Source organism: Aotus nancymaae, unplaced genomic scaffold (genome assembly GCF_030222135.1).
Source record: "Aotus nancymaae isolate 86718 unplaced genomic scaffold, 86718_ANA_hifiasm-v0.15.2.pri h1tg000033l, whole genome shotgun sequence".
Classification (NCBI taxonomy): Eukaryota; Metazoa; Chordata; class Mammalia; order Primates; family Aotidae; genus Aotus; species Aotus nancymaae.
The window spans coordinates 43362315-43373089 of record NW_026988447.1 but is presented as its reverse complement, the minus strand read 5'-3'; positions in this window follow the sequence as shown (position 1 = coordinate 43373089).

The following is a 10775-nucleotide window of genomic DNA, read 5'->3' as shown; positions in this document are numbered from 1 at the left end:
AAGGGCACGAACTTCCCAGCGCCATGCCCTCCTCCCATCTCTCTCCATCCGGGAGATTTAACAGTTTATGTTTGAATTTCATGGGCACGGGAAGAAACTAAGAGTCAATCACCCCAGCGAAAATTTAAAGGAACTCCTTTCATTGGCCAGAGGAACTTGGGGAGGTGGAAATTTTTCCCAGGATAAATTCCCCTGCTTCTTCACTCACAGTGGATTTCCAGCTCTCTGGAATCCCCTCCCACATAGTGGGAGCTCTCTTTTGCTTCCTGGATTTTCCCCCTCTGGGGTCCCCTTCCGCCCAGTGTAGAAGCTGCTTTTCCTCTCCTAAACTCCATCTCTCTCTCTCTCTCAATTCCCTTCCACTCAGTGTGGAAGCTGTCTTTCCTTTCCTGGATTCCACTGGATTCCATCTTTCCGGATTCCCTCAGTGTGAGAGGAGCTTTACTTCTCTGGTCTTCTCGCTCTGGGAACCCTTCTCACTCTGTGAGAGTGGCTTTTCTTTCTCTCACTCAGTGTGAAAACTAGCTGTTTCTTCCTCTCTCCTCCTTTTTCTTTCTCTATCTAAATAAATCACTTTCTGCAACGACTTTTTGAGTCCAGTATTTTACTTTATGAGCACACTGCACTGTGGTCTCCTCTCTCATTCTTGAGTGATAGACCAAGAATCTGGAGAACCATCCTCTCAGGGAAGCTGAGGGCTCCCCTGAACCCCAACAATAGGGTATGTGCACACAGGTACATAACAATGTATTTGCTAAAGTAGATATGGTGCAGAACGAACTCTATAAATACCATCACATAAAACTAAAAATAAGAAATGTATAAACAATTACAACAAAAATCAACTAATTAAAAGTTCAAAAATTTTAAGTGATTCCTTGATCAAAGAAGAAATTGAAAACAAAAATGCAGAATGTCTAGAAAATAATAAAAGTACTATATATTAAAATCTATGAAACACAATTAGCATTCTACACAGAGGATAATTTGTACACTTGAATACTTTTCATGATAGAATAACTGAATTAAGCATTCTACTAAAAAGTTATATTTTAAACTACAAAATTAATCTCAGGGGAAAAAAATGTAAATGCTGAAATCAATAAACTAAAAACAGTGGAAGTGATCAGCCCAACAGCTCATTCTTTGGAGAACCAACTCTAAAACAAATTATTTTTTTGTGTGTTCGACATAATGATTCTCTCTCCAAGTACGTCCATTGTCCTAATCCTCAGAACCTATGCATGTGTTTGTTATGTGGACTTCAGAAGGCAAAAGGAACTTTGCAGATGTGATTAAATTAAGGATCTTGATAGGAGATTAACCTAAATGTTTCTAGTAGACTCAATGTAGTCAAAAGGATACTTATGAGGGAAAGACAGAGCAAGAGATTCAGTCAAAGAAGCAAAGGTCACATAGAGAGATTTGAAGATGCTCCACAGCTGGCTTTGAGGATGGAGAAAGGGCCCACAAGCCAAAGAAAGCAGGTGGTCTCTGGAAGCTGGAAAAGGTAAGGAAAGGGAGTCTTCCCTATTGCTTCTAAACATAGCTCTACCAACATCTTCATTTTAGCCCCATTTTAGACTCATTTCAGACTTCTGACCTCCAGAACTATGAGAGAATACACTTGTGTTTTAATCCACTAATTTGTGATATGTTACAGCAGAAATTAAAAATTACTACACTTCCCAGATTGCCTTTTAAAAGATAACAAAGCTATCTGTGGCATTTCAATATACCAATGACAAGCTGAGAATCAAATCAAGAACACAATCCCATTTACAATAGCTACAAAGAAATAAAATACCTGGGAAGATACTTAACCAAGAGGGTGAAAAATCTCCACAAGGAAAACTAGAAAACACTGATGAAAGAAATTGTAGGTGACACAAACAGATGGGGAAAATGCCGTATTCATGGATTGGAAGAATTAATATTGTGAAAACGAGCATACTGCCCAAAGCAATCTACAGACGCAGTGCAATCCCGATCAAAATACCAACATCATTTTTCACAGAATTATAACAATCTTAAAATTCATATGTAACCAAAAAGGAGCCCAAATAGCCAAAGCAATCCTAAGCAAAAAGAACAAAGCTGCAGGCATCACATTATCTGACCTCAAACTATACTACAAGGACATAGTAACAAAAACAGCATAGTATTGGTATAAAAACAGATCAATGGAACAGAATAGAGAACTCAGAAATAAAGCCACATATCTTTCACAAAGCCAACAGTCTTTGACAAAGTTGACAAAAACATACACTGGAGAAATGACACTACTGTTTGATCCAGCAGTCCCACTACTGGGTATATACCCAAAGGAAAAGAAATTGTTATATCAAAAAGATAACCTGTACTCATTATGTTCATAGGAGCAGTATTCACAATAGCAAAGGTATGGAATCAGCCTATCTGTCCATCAACAGATGAGCAGATAAAGAAATTGTGGCCTGTATTTTACCATGGTATACTATATAGCTATAAAAGATTGAAATCCTGTCTTTTGCAGCAACATGGATGGAACTGGAAGCTGTTTTCTTAAGTGAAAACTCAGAAAGTCGAATACTACGTCTTGTCATTTATAAGTTGGAGCTAAATAAAGCATACACATTGGAGACTTCGAAGGGTAGGAGGGTGGGAGAGGGGTGAGGGATGGGAAATTAAATAATTGGTACAATGTACACTATTCGGGTGATGTTTATATTAAAAGCCCACACTTCAACAGTATACGACATATCCATGTAACATGTCTAAATTTATGTAACATAAAGACAAACCACAAATAAAATTATTAAGGAACCACATTTATGAAGGAAATAAAAACTTTTGTTACCTATGCTAAAAACCCTGGTGAATTTTTTTTTTTTTTTTTTTTTTTTTTGACAGAGTCTAGCTCTGTCACCCAGGCTTGAGTGCAGTGGCACAATCTCAGCTCGCTGCAAACTCCACCTCCCGGGTTCAAGTGATTCTCCTGCCTCAACCTTCCGAGTAGCTGGGACTACAGGTGTCCACCCCTCCCAGTAATTTTTTTTTTTTTTTTTTTTGAGAGAGAGAGTTTCACTCTTGTTGCCCAAGCTGGAGTGCAATGGCATGATCTCTGCTCACCGCAATCTCCATCTCCTTGGTTCAAGCGATTCTCCTGCCTCAGCCTCTGGAGTAGCTGGGATTTACAGGCATGTGCCACCACGCCCAGCTAATTTTTTGTATTTTTAGTAGAGACGAGGTTTCTCCGTGTTGGCCAGGCTGATCTCAAACTCCTGACCTCAGGTGATCCACTTACCTCGGCCTCCCAAAATGCTGGGATTACAGGCATGAACCACCGCGTTCGGCATGAAATTGATATTTATACAGATACTTCTCAAAACGTCCTTTGGCACAGATGACTTAATATGCAAAAATTTATTCAGATTTTCTACCCAGCCATTGTTATGCTATTTTAACTGTTGATGAGCATAAAGAAAAAGCAAGTTTTTCTAGTTCTTGTTATGACTAAAATGGTGCTAAGCCCCATTTCAGTAGGTATGTATCAAAGTCTCTAAAAGAAAGACCTAAAAAATTATTACCCAGATCAAATAACAATTTAACATGAATAAATTAAAGTAGAAAACAGTAAGTCATTCTTGGAATTTAACATCCATTTCTCATTTTTAAAAAAGTAAAATAAGGATAACATTAACATGTTAAAAATAATACTCCTAAACCAATAGCTAATAACGTAAATATCAGAAGCTGGAACAGAGGTCCATGACCGCCACTTTTGTTCATCATTATTCTTCGAGCAGGGAATAGGGTCAGAACCCAGAAACGGTTAACTGAAGGATTATGTAAATATGTCCCCACACCTGACTGTTCTAAGATCACGTTTCCTTTCATAGTTAATTTATATCTTTGAGCCTTTCTCTCACCAACTACCACAAGCCCTTTCTACCACTTTTACTTCCTCAAATACTTTCCAGGACTCACTCCCTGATTAGTACTTTAAGTTTGTTAAGTATGTGTTACCTGGAGCTTAACACCTGCTCTCCACTGCCTACTCCTTTACCCCCATTCCACATTCTTCCTTAACCACATAGGCCACTCCGAGTCCCCGGGCCCCTGGTGCTGCCTGCTAACAAGCTCCTCCAGGTCCGCCCACAGTGAAGGCATTCTTTAATGTTGTGATGCAGAGTTGTTTCATTCAATTGTCTCAAGCATTTTTATTGTAGAAAGAGATCTTTGTTTTTATTTTTTAATAACTAAAATTTACGTTAACTTTTTAACCAAAAATCTTTGCCTCAAAGATGAATTTTTTCTCTATCTTGAGTACAACAGTAAACAGCATCGGGAGGTTTTAAAACTGCTTTTAGACTATCACCGGTCCAGAAATTTTGTATTTTGTATTTCAGTCTTAAAGGAGCATATTCCCTTTGTAAGCCCTGGAGTTCAGTAAGCTGGATCCTTGGCTAGTGTCTCCACAAAGTGGACATGGAAAGGAAGGGAATGTAGACACATCAAAAGGACACCTCATCAGTTAAGAAAGAAGGCATTTTTCAAGAAGCAGCAGCAGAGGAGCATGAGGATGAACAAATGCAGTAAAGACCTTTGGATGTGGTTCCTAGGGGTCCATTAGTGACCTTTAAGGAAGCAGTTATCAATGGGATAATGAATAGAGGGTAAATAGGGGTTACACTATGAGTTACATGATTTGTTTTTTTACAAAATTTTTACTATAATAAATGGGTCAGTTATTAAGTTCTCTTCTCCTATCTCCAAACCCAATCCTCTAAACTTTGCTTTGGGGTTCTAAGGCGAAGACTAGACAAGCCATTTCTGCCATTGCTGGATGATGCCTTACTAGAGACAGAATTCAAGGATGGAGTAGGAAGGAGGAACTTGTTCCTCTTTGTTTCCTGCAGACCCTGTGGGTCTTCCCTGCCTGTTTCCTAAGCATCCCCTGACCATGGTATTTTTTCCCCCTTTTTACCCTGATAGTAGCAGTCCCTTCCCACATCGACGACTGAATCCAACTTTTGCAAATCCAGCCTTACTGTGCAGATGCCAGCCCTGGGAGAGAATGTTTGTGGGTGTGGATTGTAAAGGTATGAGACCAGGTGGATTTAATGCAGCACTGGACTCAGCTGAATTCATTGATATAGGTGCATTCTTCAGAGATTCTGGATTAATGTTTTAGTTTGGATAGCGGCAAGTGGTTCTATGACGCTACTTTTTAATTTACTTATTTACCTGTTTGTCCTTTGCTTATTTTGCCCCACTGCTCCATGTGGCCAGGGATTTTTATCTATTTTATTTGCTGGTATATTTCAGCATCAGAATCACACCTGACATACCATACATAATAAATATTTGTTAAAGGAATAAATAAATGAACACTATGCTGAAAGTAACTCTCCTGCCTGATTGCCTAGCCAGAACTTCCAGTACTATGTTGAATAGGAGTAGTGAGAAAGGGCATCCTTGTCTTGTGCCAGTTTTCAAAGGGAATGCTTCCAGCTTTTGCCCATTCAGTATGATATTGGCTGTGGGTTTTTCATAAACAGCTCTTGTTATTTTAAGACATGTTTCATCAATACCTAGTTTATTGAGAGTTTTTAGCATGAATTGTTGAACTTTAGTGTTGAACTTTATTGAAGGCCTTTTCTGTATCTAATGAGATAATTATGTGGTTTTTGTCATTGGTTCTGTTTATGTGCTGGATTACATTTATTGATTTGCATATATTGAACCAGCCTTGCATCCTAGGGATGAAGCTGACTTTATCGTGGTAGATAAGCTTTTTGATGTGCTGCTGGATTCAGCTGGCCAGTATTTTATTGAGAATTTTTGCATCAATGTTCATCAGGCGTATCCACCTGAAATTTCCTCTTTTTGGTGTGTCACTGCCAGGTTTTGGTTTCAGGATGTTGCTGGCCTTGTAAAATGGGTTAGGGAGGAGTCCCTCTTTTTCTATTTGGAATAGTTTCAGAAGGAATGGTACCAGATCCTCTTTGTACCTCTGGTAGAATTTTGCTGTGAATCCATCTGGTCCTGGGCTTTTTTTGGTTGGTAGGCTATTAAATATTGCCTCCATTTCAGAACTTGTTATTGGTCTATTAAAGACATACAGCCACCAGATACCAGCCAGAGCTCTCCGGTGTGAGGTGTCTGTCAACCCCTGCTGGGAGGTGTCCTGCCCAGAGAAGAGGAATCTAGAGAGGCGGTCTAGCTACAGCAGCTTTGCCATGCTGCAGTGGATTTTGCCCAGTCCAAACTTACCAGAGGCTTTGTTTAGACTATGAGGGGAAAACCGCCTACTCAAGCCTCAGTAACGGCGAACACCCCTACCCCCACCAAGCTCCCACATCCCAGATCAACTTCAGACTGCTGTGCTGGCAGCAAGAATTTCAAGTCAGTGAATCTTAGCTTACTGTGGTCGATGGTGGTGGGACCCACTAAGCAAGACCACTTGGCTCCCTAGCTTCAGCCTCTTTCCAGGGGAGTGAATGGTACCGTCTCGCTGGTGTTCCAGGCACCACTAAGGTATAAAAAGCACTCCTGCAGCTAGCTCAGTATCTGCCTAAGCAGCTTCCCAGTTTTGTGCTTGAAACCCAGGGACCTGGTGGTGTAGGCACCCGAGGAAATCTCCTGGTCTGCGGGTTGCAAAAGCCGTAGGAAAAGCATAGTATCTGGGCCAGATAGCACCGACCCTCACGGCACAGTCCATAGTCCCTCACAGCTTCCCTTGGCTAGGGGAGGGAGTTCCCTGACCCCTTGAGCTTCTTGGGTGAGGAAATGCCCCACCCTGCTTCTGCTCACCCTCCATGTGCTGCACCCACTATCTAACCAGTCCCGATGAGATGAACTGGGTACCTCAGTTGGAAATACAGAAATTACCGCCTTCTGGGTTGGTCTCGCTGGGAGCTGCCGACCAGAGCTGTTCCTATGTGGCCATCTTGCCAGATCTTCTAATGTTGTTTTTATGCCTGCTAATAGAACACCCATTCTGCAGCCCCATGGATCAGAGTAATTTAGACTTTCAAGTTTTATGATTTATAAAATGTATTTTGTAAGGCTATAGCTGCCACAGACAGTGATTCCTCTGATGGATCTGGGCAAAGTAAATTGAAAGAACTTTCTAGAAAAGATTCATGGTTTTTGATGCCATTAAGAACATCCATAATTCAGGGGCGAAGGTCAAAATAGCAACATTAACAGGAGTTTGGAAGAAGTAATTTGAACCCTCCTAGATGACTTTGAGGGGTTCAGAACTTCAGTGGAGGAATTAACTGCAAATGAAGTGGAAATAGCAGACAACGAGAATGAGAAGTGGAGCTCGAAGATGGACGTGAATTGCTACAATCTCAGGATAAAATTCTAACAGATGAGGAGTTGCTTCTTATGGATAAGCAAAGAAAGCAGTTCCTTGAGATGAAAACTACTCCTGGTGGAAATGATGTGAACATTGTTGAAATGACAACAGAAGATTTAGAATACTCCATAAACTTAGTTGATAAAGCAGCAGCAGGTTTTGAGAGGATTGTCTCCAATTTTGAAAGAAGTTCTGCTGTGAGTAAAATGTGATCCAATAGTATCTCAACCTACAGAGATAGCTTCACAAAAGGAAGAGTCAATCTATGTGGCAAACATCATTTTTGTCTTATGTTAAGAAATAGCCAAAGACACCCCAACCTTCAGCAACCACTATTCTGATCAGTCAGCCGCCACCAAACATCGAGGCAAGACCTCCACCAGCAAAAAGATCACAACTCGCTGAAGGCTCAGATGATCATTAGCATTTTTTAGCAATAAAATATTTTTGAATTAAGACATATACTTTTTGGCCAGGCACTGTGAGTTACACATGTAATCCCAGCACTTTGGGAGGCCGAGGCAGGCGGATCACCTGAGGTCAGGAGTTCGAGACCAGTCTGGCCAACATGGCGAAACCCCATCTCTACTAAAAATACAAAAAGTAGCCAGGCGTGGTGGTGCATGCCTGTAATCCCAGCTACTCAGGAGGCTGAGGTGGGAGAATCACTTGAACCCAGGAGGCAGAGATTATAGTGAGCCAAGATTGCATGATTGCACTCCAGCCTGAGAAACAAGAGCAAGACTCTGTCTCAAAAAAAAAAAAAATGTACTTTTTTTAGGCATATGCTATTGCATACTTAATAGACTACAGTATAACATAAATGTAACTTATATGTGCACTGGCAAACCAAAAAAATTCATGTGACTCTATCACGATGCTTGCTTCGTTGCTGTGATCTCGAGCTGAACTGGCAGTATCTCCGAGGTGTGCCTGTATCACAGTTCACATTCTTCTTTTTTGTTTCCTGTTTATTGCTAGTTCGTTTCTTTACCATGGACTTAACTGGCCAGCCCCAGTGGACTAAAGATGAATTCCATTAGAAAGCACACTGGGGAAGAAGGCAAAAGAATTTTGGCAAAATCACAAAATGGGGATAATAATACACCAATTGGAAGGGAATACTCACCCATCTCATGGGGGTGCTGTGAGAATTAATTAATGTTTGTAAAGGCCTTTGAGTTCCGTGGAGGGAAGGTGCCACCAGAATGCTAAGCATTATTGTGAAGGGATTATGTGCACAAATACAATACCAGAAGCCAGGATATTACTAAAAATAAAGCAGAACTTTCTGTGAGGAAGGTAAGGAAGGAAATGCCTCCCTGAAAAAAGCTGAACCGTCTTTTAATACAAATGCTTAGGCTACCCGGTAATGGAACAGCAAATCTGAGAGTCTATTGTAAGTAAAGGATTATGTTTTCTCGGCATTGTCAAGGTGCTGTGGAACAAAACTAAATGACTGCTTTACGCAAAAGAAGGTTAGAGTCTTTGAAAAAGAGATTAAGAGAATGTTTGGCTATTCCACCGAGTAGTCCATCCAGGAGGAAAAAGGCAACAGTAAAGGCAAATGTTTGTTTGCATTTTGGGGGAAGGGATTTTAAAAATGGGGAAAAAAAGGGAACTGTTCCAAATTAAGATAATTGTTGGTGGTTGCTCCCAGTAAATCTAGTAATGAAGATTAAAGCGTGTTAGAATCCTACACACATTTTTCTTCTTTCAAAAAAGTCCTTTACATCCTAGGTTTAAAGTAGCAAAGGAAATATATTCTTGCTTATGTGTTTACAGAGAATGATCACATTAACATTGTTAAAAAACAAAAACAGGGCTGGGCTCGGTGGCTCACGCCTGTAATCCCAACACTTTGGGAGGCCGAGGTGGGTGGATCACGACATCAGGAAATCAAGACCATTCTGGCCAACATGGTGAAACCCTGTCTCTACTAAAAATACAAAAATTAGCTAGGCATGGTGGCGCATGCCTGTAGTCCCAGCTACTTGTGAGGCTGAGGCAGGAGAATCGCTTGAACACGGGAGGTGGAGGTTGCAGTGAGCCACGATAGCACCACCACACTCCAGCCTGGCCACAGAGTGAGACTCCGTTTCAAAAAAAAATAATAAATAAAAATAAAAACCTCTACTTTGTCCATATTATAAGTAACATATGTTACATTTAAGGAGTGGATTCTACCATGTTTTCGAAGTCCTTATTAGGCATTCAGTTAAGAAAACTTACAGCAGAAATGGAAACAAAATCCCTGTCTCCCTTTTCCTAACCCCACTCTTTCTAACCCCTTCCTTTCCCCAACCCCTTTACCTTGTAACAAGGTCTGTGGAGTCTGAAGCAGATTAGTAAACAGATAAATCCTTTAATGTCTCGGAATACTTTCCCCAGCATAAGTGGGATTAATCTGCCAACCTAGCAAATTCTATGTTGCAAATACCTCAGCTGCATAATAAGCCATTACCCGAACCCCCTAATTTATGGCACAAGGGTCATTTGATTTTAACGTTTGCTCTGGTTAGACTTTCTTTCTCCAGTCTTCCCTCCCCTGGCATCTCCAACTCTGTCAGTTTTCTACCTTTGAAAATGCTCCTTACAAAAAAAAACAAAAAGAAAAGCATCAAAGGGGACAAACAATAACCTGTGTGTCACAGAGAAGCCGGAAGACGGAGAGGACATGGAACCCAAGCTGCCTTCCACTGGCCCCAGCGGGTCCCTCTCCAGAGCCTGCGAGGCGATGTGACGGAGCTTTGGCCTGGGTCTGTCCACACAGCCCTGCGTGTGAGGATCCAACATCATGGCCAAACACGGGTACTATTCAGCCACCAATACCTGTTTCCCAAAATGTTTACTGTAATGAGGAAAAATACAGGCCCTGCTTAAACATTTGAAGATCTAGAAATGGCTCTATGTGAACAGAGAAGGCAGGCGGTGTGGTCTCTGACCCTAGAATTAGAACTGGAGGATCTCTCTGCACCATTGCGTTCAGTGACTGGCCCAAGGTCACAAAGTAGGAGGTGGGTGGCTCGCGTCCACCAGGCTGTCAGCCCGCCAGGGCTGTCCTGCACCTCCCAAGCCACACTGCTTCCTTTAGGAAAGTGTGGCCACGCTGCTCTCCTTCAGCAACCCCAGGAGAAAGACTATTTCGGGGTTATTTACTCAAAACCACTGGGTAAAGTCTGACTCATATTAACATTTCCCTTTACTCAGCCTTTGAAATCAGAGCAACATGAGTCACCTTACTGTTCTATCCTCTTGGTGGTGACCAAAGGGAAATGCTTCATTTTAAGAAGTCCTCATGGCTGTTGTGGGTGAAGCTCTGAGAGTCACAATGGGCTGGAACACCCCTGCAGCTGTGAGCCCAAGATACCCCTACGGCACACGGGCCAGGGAAGCTCCTCCTTCCCGAAACAGGGTCTTCGCC